The sequence below is a fragment of the Tiliqua scincoides genome, chromosome 5 (assembly GCF_035046505.1).
Source record: "Tiliqua scincoides isolate rTilSci1 chromosome 5, rTilSci1.hap2, whole genome shotgun sequence".
NCBI lineage: Eukaryota > Metazoa > Chordata > Lepidosauria > Squamata > Scincidae > Tiliqua > Tiliqua scincoides.
This window is the reverse complement of record NC_089825.1, coordinates 110,069,997-110,081,871: the sequence shown is the minus strand read 5'-3', so window position 1 is coordinate 110,081,871 and position 11,875 is coordinate 110,069,997. Positions and strand designations below refer to the sequence as shown.

Sequence of the window (11,875 nt, the reverse complement as noted above, 5' to 3'; positions counted from 1 at the left end):
GCATCCAGGCTCTGAAGGCATATCTCAGAAGCAGCCAGCCCCCACAGCAACAGACGACCGGGGCGGCTGGCCCCCACAGGAGGCCAGCTGCCTCAGCAGCGCCCCAGCCCACACACTGGAGCGGCCCACCCTCATGTGGCAATGTTGCCCCCACACATGCGACAAGGTAGGCTGCGCGAGAGGGAACAGCAGGTCCCCCAGAACTAAAAGGTCCTCCTGCCCAAGATTAATTAAGTCTGGGGGCACTGGTGGCTGGGGGATAGGGTTGGGTTTGCAGGCACTGGGGCGAATGGTGAGGGGGCGATCGGGCGGCGACCGGTGAATGTAGGTGGGCATGAAGAGGGCAAAAAACTGCCCAAGGAATGGGGAGAAGAAACCTCCCAACAAACCCTGGCCATGCACCCAACACCCGAAGCCCCCGTGCCTTACTGCTACAGCCGTGGAGTATGGTGAACCTGGTGAACCTGTTACTCCCACGGTGCCCACGTGCAAAGCGGGCTGGGTATTGTGCCTTTTAAAAGGCCAGCCATAGCCGCCAACCCCAGCCACTTCCACTTCCCCATTGGGAGGAGATTTTTGTGTTCCAGGTCAGGCTAAACAAACTCTGAACACCTTTCAATTGGGCGATCGGGATTCTGGATGAATTTGTATGTCTTTCACACTAGTAGGCACACACAGGCATATATAAATATGAAACACATAATGTTCAGAGAGATGGTGCTGAAGCAACAGAATATACATAGAGTGGCAACTACCTGACATACGGCAAGCTTTTCCTCCTCACAAGAGGATGATATTTATACTCAGATGGTCATTTAATCACAAATCTACACCTTACATTAAAATGAAACATGGGCTAGATAGAAATTCTCCTTATGCTGTGGACAATGACATTATGTTAACTGATTCCTGATGAGGTTGAATTCCGCAGGAAGGACCAGGTACACAAATTGGTAATGCTCCTGGACCCCACCTTAATCCTGGATAAGCAGGTGTGGGCCATGGTTGGCCTTCTAGCTGCACTTGTTCCTGTCCCAGACAGACCTTGCCACATGGTTCAATCCAAACTAGCATCAGGCCAGCGCACGCCATTTACAGTGGTGGAAAGGTTTTCTGCTACTGTAAAATGGCAGATGGCGGTGAACTGTGCGCGCTACCAATGGCAATTTTTCCAAGTGCTGTTGCAAGAGGTGGCAGCACTAGAAGGAAATCACCAGACTCAGTTGTACCTGCTGGTACAGGTAAGCATCTGGTGGGAGTGGGGGATGGGAAACAGGGAGGAAAACAGGGGAGACAGGGTGGGCGGATTAGGAGCATTTTGGGTCTGGTGGGGGTATGACAGGAGCAGCTCCCCCAGTAACCTAACCCCTGTTATGTTCATGACATGCCCCTTTAGATAAACAACTTATGAAGATGAGAGGAACATTGAAGGCCCTCCCTAACTTTTGCAAACTCATACCTAGGTCAAACAAAAAATCACCGGGAGATTTTCCATCAATCTGTATTATTATTTTTTTAGCAGAGGCTTTTACAAATGCATTAGTGTTTCAATAATTAGTACACACAGAGTTGAGCACATATTTTGTCCTTAGGTCAGAAGCAGAAGGAAACCAACAGGTGACCAATAAGACCTTATTCCAAGTTGCACAACAGCCACCTCCTACCCTGTGCTGGATACAGCACAGGCTACTCAGCCTTCCTGTTCCAGTGCAGGATATGGTTGGGCTATCCATTGACTATGTGTCACATCAGACCTTCTCAAGACATTCATCCCATACTTATAACCTGCTTTTCCCAAGCGCTCTCCAAAAGGCCCCCTGCACTTTCTTGTTCCTAAAGCTGTAGATCAAGGGGTTTAGCAGGGGAGTAATGATGGCATACAACACAGAAACCAGGCGATCTTCATCCAAGGAATGATTGGAGGAGGGTCGCAGGTGGGTGTAGACGATGGTGCCATAGAAGATGCTCACCACAGTGAGGTGAGAAATACAAGTGGAGAATGTCTTTATCCTACCACTTCCTCTGCGGATCTTGAGCACAGAAGAGACAATGAGGAGGTAGGAAAGAAGGATCAGGGAGAAAGGCACAATCATAAGAAATGCAAAGACGGTGAAGATAATCAACTGGACAAGAACTACATCAGAGCAAGAGAGATGCAGAATAGGAGGAATGTCACAGAAGAAATGGTCAATTGTGACAGAAAGTTAGGGAAAAGACCAGTGATGTGTTGATAACAGAATTGAAGTTGCCAATGATCCAGGAAGCTGCAAGCAGACTCCAACATATGGGCTGGCTCATGATCAGTGTATACTGGAGAGGATGATGGATAGCAGCATAATGGTCATATGCCATCACTGAGAGGAGCACACACTCTGTACTTCCTAAAGTGACAAAGAAATACATTTGTAGAGCACATCCTATGAAGGAGATGGACTTGTTCCCCAGCAAGAGGTCCCACAACACCTCTGGGAGTGTGGTGGATGTGTAACAGATCTCAATGAAAGAGAGATTGCCCAAGAGAAAGTACATGGGAGTTTTGAGGCATTGGTCAACTCTGATCAATATAATGATGACTACAGGTAGACTAACAGGCCTATAGCAAAGAGAAGCCTCTTGTTCTATGGGTCAACAGATAATCCCAAAAGGATGAATCCTGTGATACCTGTTTGGTTCTGTCTTCGTATAGGAGTAGTGGAGTCCATCTTCAATTAGAGTTCTTTGGTAGGACAGGACATAGCAGTTTCTAGAGGGGGAAAAAATAACTGTTCTCTTATCTCCATGTCACTCCATGTCATAAAATAGTCACTGTCCTCTTATCTCCATGTCTATACACAGATTGATGCAAGAGTTGGTTGGATTCAGAGTTCACTGGTCCCTTCCCATATCCTTTCAAGCTTTTCTTTGATAGCATAAAGTTGCAAGTGTGTCAGTTTAGTGAAAATGAAAGCTGAAAGTTTTGAGAAAGTGACTGAAAGCTGAAATCAGAAATGGGAAATCCTATTGTCAGGATCTCAAATCCTCAAACCATCTATGGACGATCTTTTGCACCCAGAAACTTATGTCAGCAGTTATGTCAACTTAAGTCAGACAGAACCTTCAGCTTTCTCCAGCTTCATTTACTACTGAACTATGAATAAGTCATTTTTAAAGTTTATTAAGATCAGATAATTGTCCCCAGGGATGACAGAGATAATAGGCATGGTATAAAGAACTCACTTAAGTTGACAGAATAGTCCTTCGTGTGGAAGAAAAATTTAAGATATAAATAAAGCATACCCTTGACTTTAGATGTTAATGAGGCTTCAGAGAGCTGAGTGTGTCATAATTGTGGCAAGGGACTATTGAGAATAGAGAAGAGCTGTACATTATCTTTATAATGTGGCAACCACCAGCCATCCACATCAAACATGTTTTTAATACCATCACATGGAGGAATTGGATGAGCATCCCATCCCAAAGGGTTGGAGGAATTCCAACTGAACACAAGCACTTTCACGTACACATTTGGTGTGCTTGATTAACAGCTCAATCCTAACTAACCGCCCCCCAATGCAGTGCTGTTCCTCTTCACTGCTACTGAGAAGGTATCAGTTTTAAACTGAAGACAGTATGAAAGCCTGGTGAAATGGCTCTATGGATGGTTAGGTGGAGGGACTTCATTTGCTATATTCAGGGATTTGCTCCACCATTCCCTGTCAGTTCTTCAGGTCTGAGTTATTGAGAGCCCAGTCCTAGCCCCACCACACTACAGCATCCCTCCACCGAACCATCCATAGAGCTGTTCACCAGGCTTTCATAATGTCTTCTGTTTAAAATCGATACCTTCTCAGTATCAGTGAAGAGGAACAGCAATACATATATTTAACGTACCAGGGATGTCGCCCAGTATAGCAGCACTCTGATCCTGAACTGGGGCATTTAGCAGCATTTTATTAGCCACTTAGTTGATGTGTGTGGTGTGAATTTTGGTAAAAATCTGCAAAACTTATGAGGCCTTTGTATATCCTATTTTTAGAGTACAGGTGTGCATCGTTTAATGATGGGGATGTGGTCCCGCACACACTTTGTTAAGTGACACCGTTGTTAAACGACATCCTCTTTTCAAAGCCTCTGGAGCATGTGGCCTCTGCAGGGCTCAGAAAAGCATTTGGAGGCAAGGGGAGCACAGCAACTCTCAGCTTCGGAGGTTTTGGGGGTGTGACAAGGATCAGCGACGGACCGTCATGCATACGGTCCGTCGCTGATCGGAATGTTGTTAAGCAACATTCACCTGTAGCTGAACAAAAGAACACCTGTGAGATGGGTTCCTAGGAAATTGGTCTTGACCAATTAATTCTTTATCACTTGGCCTTTTTTCTCATTTATAATCACTTGATGTGATTATCACTTGCAGAGCTCTAACATGGGTAGAGCCAGAGGGGCATCTGGCCTGGGCACTAAGCCGGGGGGCGCATGACTGCCCCAGGCTCCACCCTGTTTACCGAGGAGGCAGCTTCACAAACCCTGTTCCCTCTCCTGTAGAGGCTCCCTACAGGAGGCAATCATTAATTTCCTCCACACCCATATCAGAGATTTCCATGTTAGTGTGTGTGTGTGTGCGCGTGGAAACAATTTGGTTTGTAAACAATGCATGGAGTTTATGTATCTGTTCCGCCCCCATCTCCTGTTCCGCAGCCTGGCAGTCTCGAGACTACTGAGCTGCGGAACTTGGGCACCACCTGGCGCTAGCCCAGCACCGGCTGGCGCTGGGTTAGAACCAGCGGGAGCCCGGCGGTGAGCCCTGCAAACGTGCCTTATGGCACGTTTGCAACTGTGGCAAGCAGCGCTGATCCGTGCCGCAGACCACAGGCTTGGGCTCTGAGTCTCCCAATTAATGATTCAGAAAACAGCATCACCCTCCTCACCTGCTTGAAACTGGGATTCCACACAATGTCACTGCCATTCAAAGTGAATTCTTTGCCTGCAGGAGCCTGGGGGTCCATCCTGCCAACGCGGATCCTCCTGAAGGAGTAATTGGGGAATGTGACTGTGTTGATGATATCAAATGAACTTGCCAGTTCTCCCTGCTGGTCGAGAGAAATTTCGTCCCCAGCACTGTTGTTGAAATGGATGTTTCTCAGGAATGAATTAATCTGGGTCAGAAGTTGAGAGGTAGAAAGTTAGATAAATAGAAAGACAGATTGTGTGTGTGTGTGTGTGTGTGTGTGTGTGCTCACGTACACCAACTGAACAAAAACAGGTGAATCCAAGTCACTTGAACCTTGTTAGCTGTTCGTCAGCTGGCTTGGGTGAGAGTCACTCCAGGTGCTGCTTTTGGAAATGAATCTCACACACCTGCTCAGAACAGGAATTAGTGCTATCTTAGTTCTGCCAGATGGTATCTAGTGGTGAGCATTTCATCATGAATAAGGACTAAAGACTGGTTCTGTGCTTTCTATTGAAGCAAAGTTGGGAGGGGTTTTCTGTTTTTTGGAGAGTATCAAACAGCACTTTGCATTCAAGATGGAATTATTGAATACAGCAATTGTTTTCAGTCCCCCAACAGTTTATTGACCCATCATAGATGAAGCAGCCTGGGATGCGTGGGGCATGGGGACCTTTCACCCTTCTAGGAAGGCCTTTATTTGTTGTGCCTGGTCTTTGTTCAATGTGAGGTGGCCTGGCTCAGGCCATTGTGCTGCTTTTCCTGTATGACCTCTGTAACATGCTCATCCCCAGAAAGTTTTAACGTAGGATAGGAATTGGCAGGATATGCCAATACCTGAGTGCTTGCGAAAAGCATGGCATATATTGGGTGTGCCTAGGTCTACTCTGCTGTTAAGCAGAGAAGGTAACATTTTTCTTTTTTGATGCACTTAATGTTTAATTCCCTACAGTCTCTGATATAAATCAAATGTATGTTGCAGTTATAGCCTTTAGCAATGGTTCTCACACATTTAGCACCAGGACCCACTTTTTGGAATGAGAATCTGTCATGACCCACCAGAATTGATGTCATGACATGAATTGACATCATCAAGCAGGAAAATTTTTTCACAATCCTAGGCTGCAATCCTGCCCACACTTACCCAGGAGTAAGTTCCATTGACTATCATTGTTAAAAGCATATGCATAGGAGCCTTTTCAAAGTACAGGTCTGTAATATTTCCCCAAATGCAGTCACATATGATGGTAGCATCAAGTCTAATATATTAAAAATAAAATATTAAAATGTATGGGGACCCACCTGAAATTCGCTTGCAACCCGCCTAGTGGGTCACAGTTTGAGAAACACTTGCGTTTGTTCATGCTCAGCCCTCTGATGCTAAGTGTTCCCATGCTTTTGCACCATCAGGTGGATGTTTTTCTGAAAGCTCAATTCTATGGCTCATTTATGACAGAGGGAGGACATCCCACTTTCAGAAATGCCTTTTCACAGGTCACTGTGGAAAATGGACAATGGCCATTTTAGAGACATTGCCACAAACAGTAGAAGCGGCAGTTGCTACTTGGTAGGTTCACTCCTACCTAACGCCCCACATGGCCAATGCATTGGCGCCAATGCAGCTACTGCTTAATCCTGTGAGTGGAGTTTTGACAACCCCAGGATAAGCCTGTGCCTGACCAAAAGGCCTACTCAGACCTGTGCCAGCTCTATAGGTGGCACTTGTCTGTGAGGATGCAGTTCAGGCAATCGAAGCCAGGAAGGGGTCAGGATTTGATGGCCGCTGCTGCTGCTGCTGAGTCCCTGCCCAGTCTCAAACTACCCTCGTCCCTGCAACATCACCACCCCATTCTGCCCACCCCACCCCACTGCGTCCTCTCCTCCTCACCTCCCTCCAACCACTTACATGCACTTCCTAGAACCAGCAGGTTTTCATTGTCTGCTGTCACGAGGACCTGGCTGCCCACCACTTCTGGCAGTGACCGGACCATGAGATCTGGCCTGTCACCTTTGGAAAAAGCCAGAAATCGATAGGCAGCATCAGGATTTGGCTGTCAACTTTAGATCATGTGACACCACACTGTGTAAATGTAGGCAAGTTCTGGACCACTTGTGACTCACAAAGTTCAACACAATTCATTAGCACTTCATTGTGAAACATCATCAAGGAGCAAGCCAGAGGATTTGTGCAGCTATTATTACATAGCTAGGAATTAGACCCATTGAATATAGAGGAAGATACTTCATATTCCATCCCCACTAACTGGTATAAGAGGCACCTTTTAAAGTGGTGTCCTCTTCTGTTTAGGAGATGGTGAGCAACTGTCCCTCATCACCCCAGCATGGCATCTTTTCAGTGGCTGTTGCTGATGCTTCTTACATTTTTTTTTTTTTATTTCCAGATTGTGAGTCCTTTGCGGATGAGGAACCATTCTTGAATTTAGCTGTGTGAGCTGCTTTCTGAACTACTTTTTGTTTTTTAAAGGTATTCCGGTGGCACGTGTATTAGCGCGCCACCGGCGTTTGCCCTGCGCCCACATGAGGCACAGGAGGAGTCAGCATCGCAGCTGATTGGCTGGGGGCTAATTGGTCTGAGGCCACGTGCAGGCTGCTCAGAGAAGCCCGTGCAGTCGGGACCAGGCAGCGGTCACCCACCCGCCTACCCTTTGGCAGTCCAAGACTAGCTGGTTGCCTTCTGGGGCCGGGTAGGAATTTTTGCCATCAGCCTAATTGGCACATCGGTTGGTGGTTTTTTGCCTACCCCGGACTTGGTGTTAGGGGCAGAATGGGGGTTTTCCACAGGTCTTGGTCACTTTAGGCAGGTGTCATGCGGGTTTTGGGTAGGTAAGGTTATATTGGTGTACACTGCAGGATGGCAAGGGCCGGGTGGACTCCACGCTTGGTCATGCTGGCATTCCCGGCTGGGTGACGCAGGCTGGATGAACCTCGGCCTGGTGGTAAAGGCGCACCTCGGGTTCGCTCAGGTGGCCTGAGCTAGCCTGCCACCCTGCCCCTTCAGGGTGACAATGAAGGGGGCAGCAGGCTTGTACTGACACTGCCCAGAGTCTGGTGTGGTCGCCCAAATCACTATAGGGGGAAGTAGACGGGCAGCTCCGTTTCCCCCATGTAGAACCAGCATGACTTATTTGTTAGGCCCTGTTGCAATCTGAAGTATATTTAAATAGTTAATAAAGTGGCCCTTTGTACCATATGCCCTTGCCTGTGTCTTTATTGGGGGATGCTGGGTAATAAAAATATTCTTAATAATGATGAATAAAAAAGCTCTGGATTCCACTTTTGGTTTATGACCAGCTAACGTAAAAATTCCTTTATGACTACGGATAATTTCCTTTGCATGCTGCACATGAATAAGGAACCAGAATCCAGTCAGTGCATGTGTCAAAATGCATTTGTGGTTTATTATGCTCAAATTGAGAGATAGTCCAACCTGCCATGGATGGAGTTTCAGGATATTCAATGTTGCCCAATCACTGATGGCTTTTGGCTTGGATCTTGATGAAAGCATGGCATGGAGAGCATGTGCAACAGAATACACAGCATTGTAGATATTGTAGCTCCTGTCAGTCATTTGCATTTCAAACTTAGGTGCAGGGAGGCTCCTCAGCTTCTCCTTCCCACTGCACTTGCCCGATCCTTTTGCAGGGCAGGAGGGGAAAGAACATTCAAATGCCGAACACCAAAAATATACTAAGAGGAAAGGTTTCCAGGTATTGTAAGGGCTGATTGTCTCCAAGAAATCTTCATATCCTGGCAATTCATTTGTGCGGAGTGCAAAGGATAACGTACCATTGAACGTTTTGGGTGTAAAGTGCATCAGAGCATGTACAAAGGATAACATACCATGTGCAAAGGATAACATACCATTGAACGTTTTGGGTGTAAAGTGCATCAGAGCATGTACAGCTGCAAAATCCCACTGAGCTGTAATGATCCAAACTTTTTCTATTGGTTTGTTAAAGTAATATTCATTGATGCATAGAACACTTTGGATGGTCTCCATTGATCGTTCATCCCCGCTAACAAGAATCACATTGCTTCTGCTCAGTAACAGAGTAGAATTTATTCTTTCTTTTGTCTGAAGTAGGAGATCTGTTGGATACCAGTACGTCTTTAGTTTTGGAATAATTTCTGTAAACTCAACACAAATATTGTTCTCCAGGAGCCTAGATGTAAAGCTTCGAAGTAAGATTTCTCCACTGTCATCATCTGAAACAATGACACCAATCCATGTCCATCCAAAGTACTTAAGAAGATGAAGAATCCCAACATGCTGAGAATTTCTGGTTGGAAGCATGTTATGGAGTAAAGGAAACTGAGTTTTATCATTCAATACATGGTGAAAGGAGTTGTAATTGAACTAAGGGGAAAAGACAACAGTGTTTTTAGAGGTGACAGAAACCTTCCTCTCCTCCTGCATTTCAAAATCTTCCTCCCAATCTCTAGCAGGAGAGGATGTGCCCCATAGGGATTCTGATTCATGACCAAATGTTGTGTGTGTGTGTGTGTGTGTGTGTGTGTGTGTGTGTGTATAGGGAGAAATTTGGATTCTTCCTACATGTTTAACTAAACACAAACAAGCATACACACATACACACAACACTTCTGTATTCATCACAGCTTCTCTAAACTAAACTAAACCAATAAAAGAATTTCTTTTTTTCTGGGTTGACCCAAATGAGCAGAACCAAATCTTTAACTTGGCTGCTTTGGGGGAAAAGACACACAAATAAGTGCACCAGTTGGACTGCTCCCTTCATTTCCATTAATGAAGTGGAATTTTCTTTTCAGTGGAGGAACATACCTGCGGAAATTTGTAGATGTTTAAGATGCTGGGCATGTGGATCGTATTTTGGGGGACGAGCCCTCCAACGATGGCCATGATATTGTGTTTCTCGATGCAATGGTAATTACTGCAACACCCTGGGAAAAGGAGATTCAGAGTGGCCAAAGCGCCCACTGTATTTAAAATATCTGAGATTATGTAATGTCTCATTGTCTTGTTGGGTAGAAGGTTGGCATTCCTGTTGATCTCATTCACGGCAAACACAACTGCAAGGACTTCATGGTATTTCCTGGGGGAAAAACTGCAATGAGAGTTTCACTTGATTAAGGCACATGCAATGACCTCTTTCTCCAACAGAAACTGTTGGAGTCATTCCATGTAAGAGCAAAACCCTCAAACCTCCAAAGCATCATTTTTATGTTTTCAATAATTTTGTTTCCCACCTCTTTTTTTTTTAAATCCTCTAAAACCCTCTTTGAGGGCTGTGATGAGCTGACCAATTTTGTTTAAATTTGCTGCAAGCTGACTTCAGTTTATCATATAGCAGACTTGAAACATAGCTACCTAGATAAACAGACATTGCATCGGAACATGTGTGTTATGTTTGGACATTCCCTCCTTTAAATCCTAACCCACATTGCCATATGGATTATCCCAACCAGAGGATCAACACCTGAGTGACAAACAGAGATTTATTTTCTGTTTGGTTGAGGTAACTGGGGAAGAACTTGAGCTGAGGAAGGAATGGAATTCCTTTGGTTTCTTCTAGCTTCTTCCTATTTTATTTATTTATTTAAAAGATATTTATCCACCTTTACTCTGCAGGAGCAGATGCCGAAAGGCGGCTTTCAAGTTGTATATAAAATATACAATTTATTAAAAAAAAGAATAAAATCAGAAAAAAATAAATAATACCAATTCGAAAAGGGCAAAAACTACTTTCACTCAAGGATCTTCTATAAAAGTGCAGGAGAGAGACAAGCCATCACCCAAACACCAGACAAAGCAAAACGATTTAAAACCACACTGAAACACGTTGGGGGGGATAGATCTTAATTCTCCCAGTGGAGGGTTCCATAATTGTGGCACCACTACCAAGAAGTTTCATCCCCGTGCCACCATCACCCTAACTCAAACCACTATGAGAAATGTAGCAGAGAGCCGACATGCCACAGAGATCTGGCAGTGGGTTGAGACATGGGATTTTCAGCTTCACGAGTGTTGCTGCTCTTTCAGAGCCTGAGCACCCGGGCCTGTTTCTCTGCAGCCAAACTCTAAGGTTACAAAAGATGGTGCAGGAAAGCTTGGAAGCAGGATGGAACACGGATTAATTAAATGACATGCATGTATCTCTCTCCTCTCATAGGAATAAATTTAGGACGGCTCAATTTGTGTTCTCAATCCAAATTTGGAAAGATTTGTTGCAAACAGAAAGTGACAGAAATGTTGTTGATCAAGAGAACTTGACTTGGATAGGGATCTAGTCACACACAGAGAAACAGAGAAGCGTAACCAATATGATAAGAGTAACTGTATAACGAGATACAACTATTTTTCCCCCATTCAGGTATTTTAAGGAGACGATGGCTGAAAGAAATACTTACGAAGTGACGAATGACTTCATTGGTCTGGCATTAAAGGGAAGTTCCCTGAGTTCTACCTGCATGAAAGATACAAATTCACCAATTATAATGCCATCTACAGAATTACTGCTTCCAGTGCAGACCTCCAAATCCCACTGAAATTCACAATTCTTACTGACACCCTGAGGCAGCTGCAGTAGCAAAGTGATGAGCAGCAGTGGGATCAGCCTGCAGATCAGAAAGCCTTGGCCCCAGACATACTGGGCCCCCTTCATTGTGACATATGTGCCCATCATCAGTGCTATTACTGCCATCAGCATTCTTGAAAGTTGCTATAAAATGGACCTCAAATCTGACTTTCCTTTTGTTACAGCTCTGCCTGTTTTCAGTGAAACTCTCAGACATGTGAAGCCAAAATTCCTTTCAATTAGGTCTTTATAACCCAATACAGAAGAGAAGATTGTATCACCCTGTGTGTTGTTGTCACAAACTTTGCAAGGGCCTTCTGCTTATCGTGGCGATTTTGAAAATTGCAGGGTAGAGAATTGTTCTTCCCAATGCACT

At 45.0% G+C, this 11,875-nt stretch overlaps 1 pseudogene; it reads right to left on the bottom strand.

Annotated features, from left to right (window-relative positions):
- Positions 1–1,778: 1,778 nt before the first annotated feature.
- On the bottom strand, positions 1,779–9,824 carry LOC136653125 (olfactory receptor 5F1-like; annotated as a pseudogene).
- Positions 9,825–11,875: the final 2,051 nt, after the last annotated feature.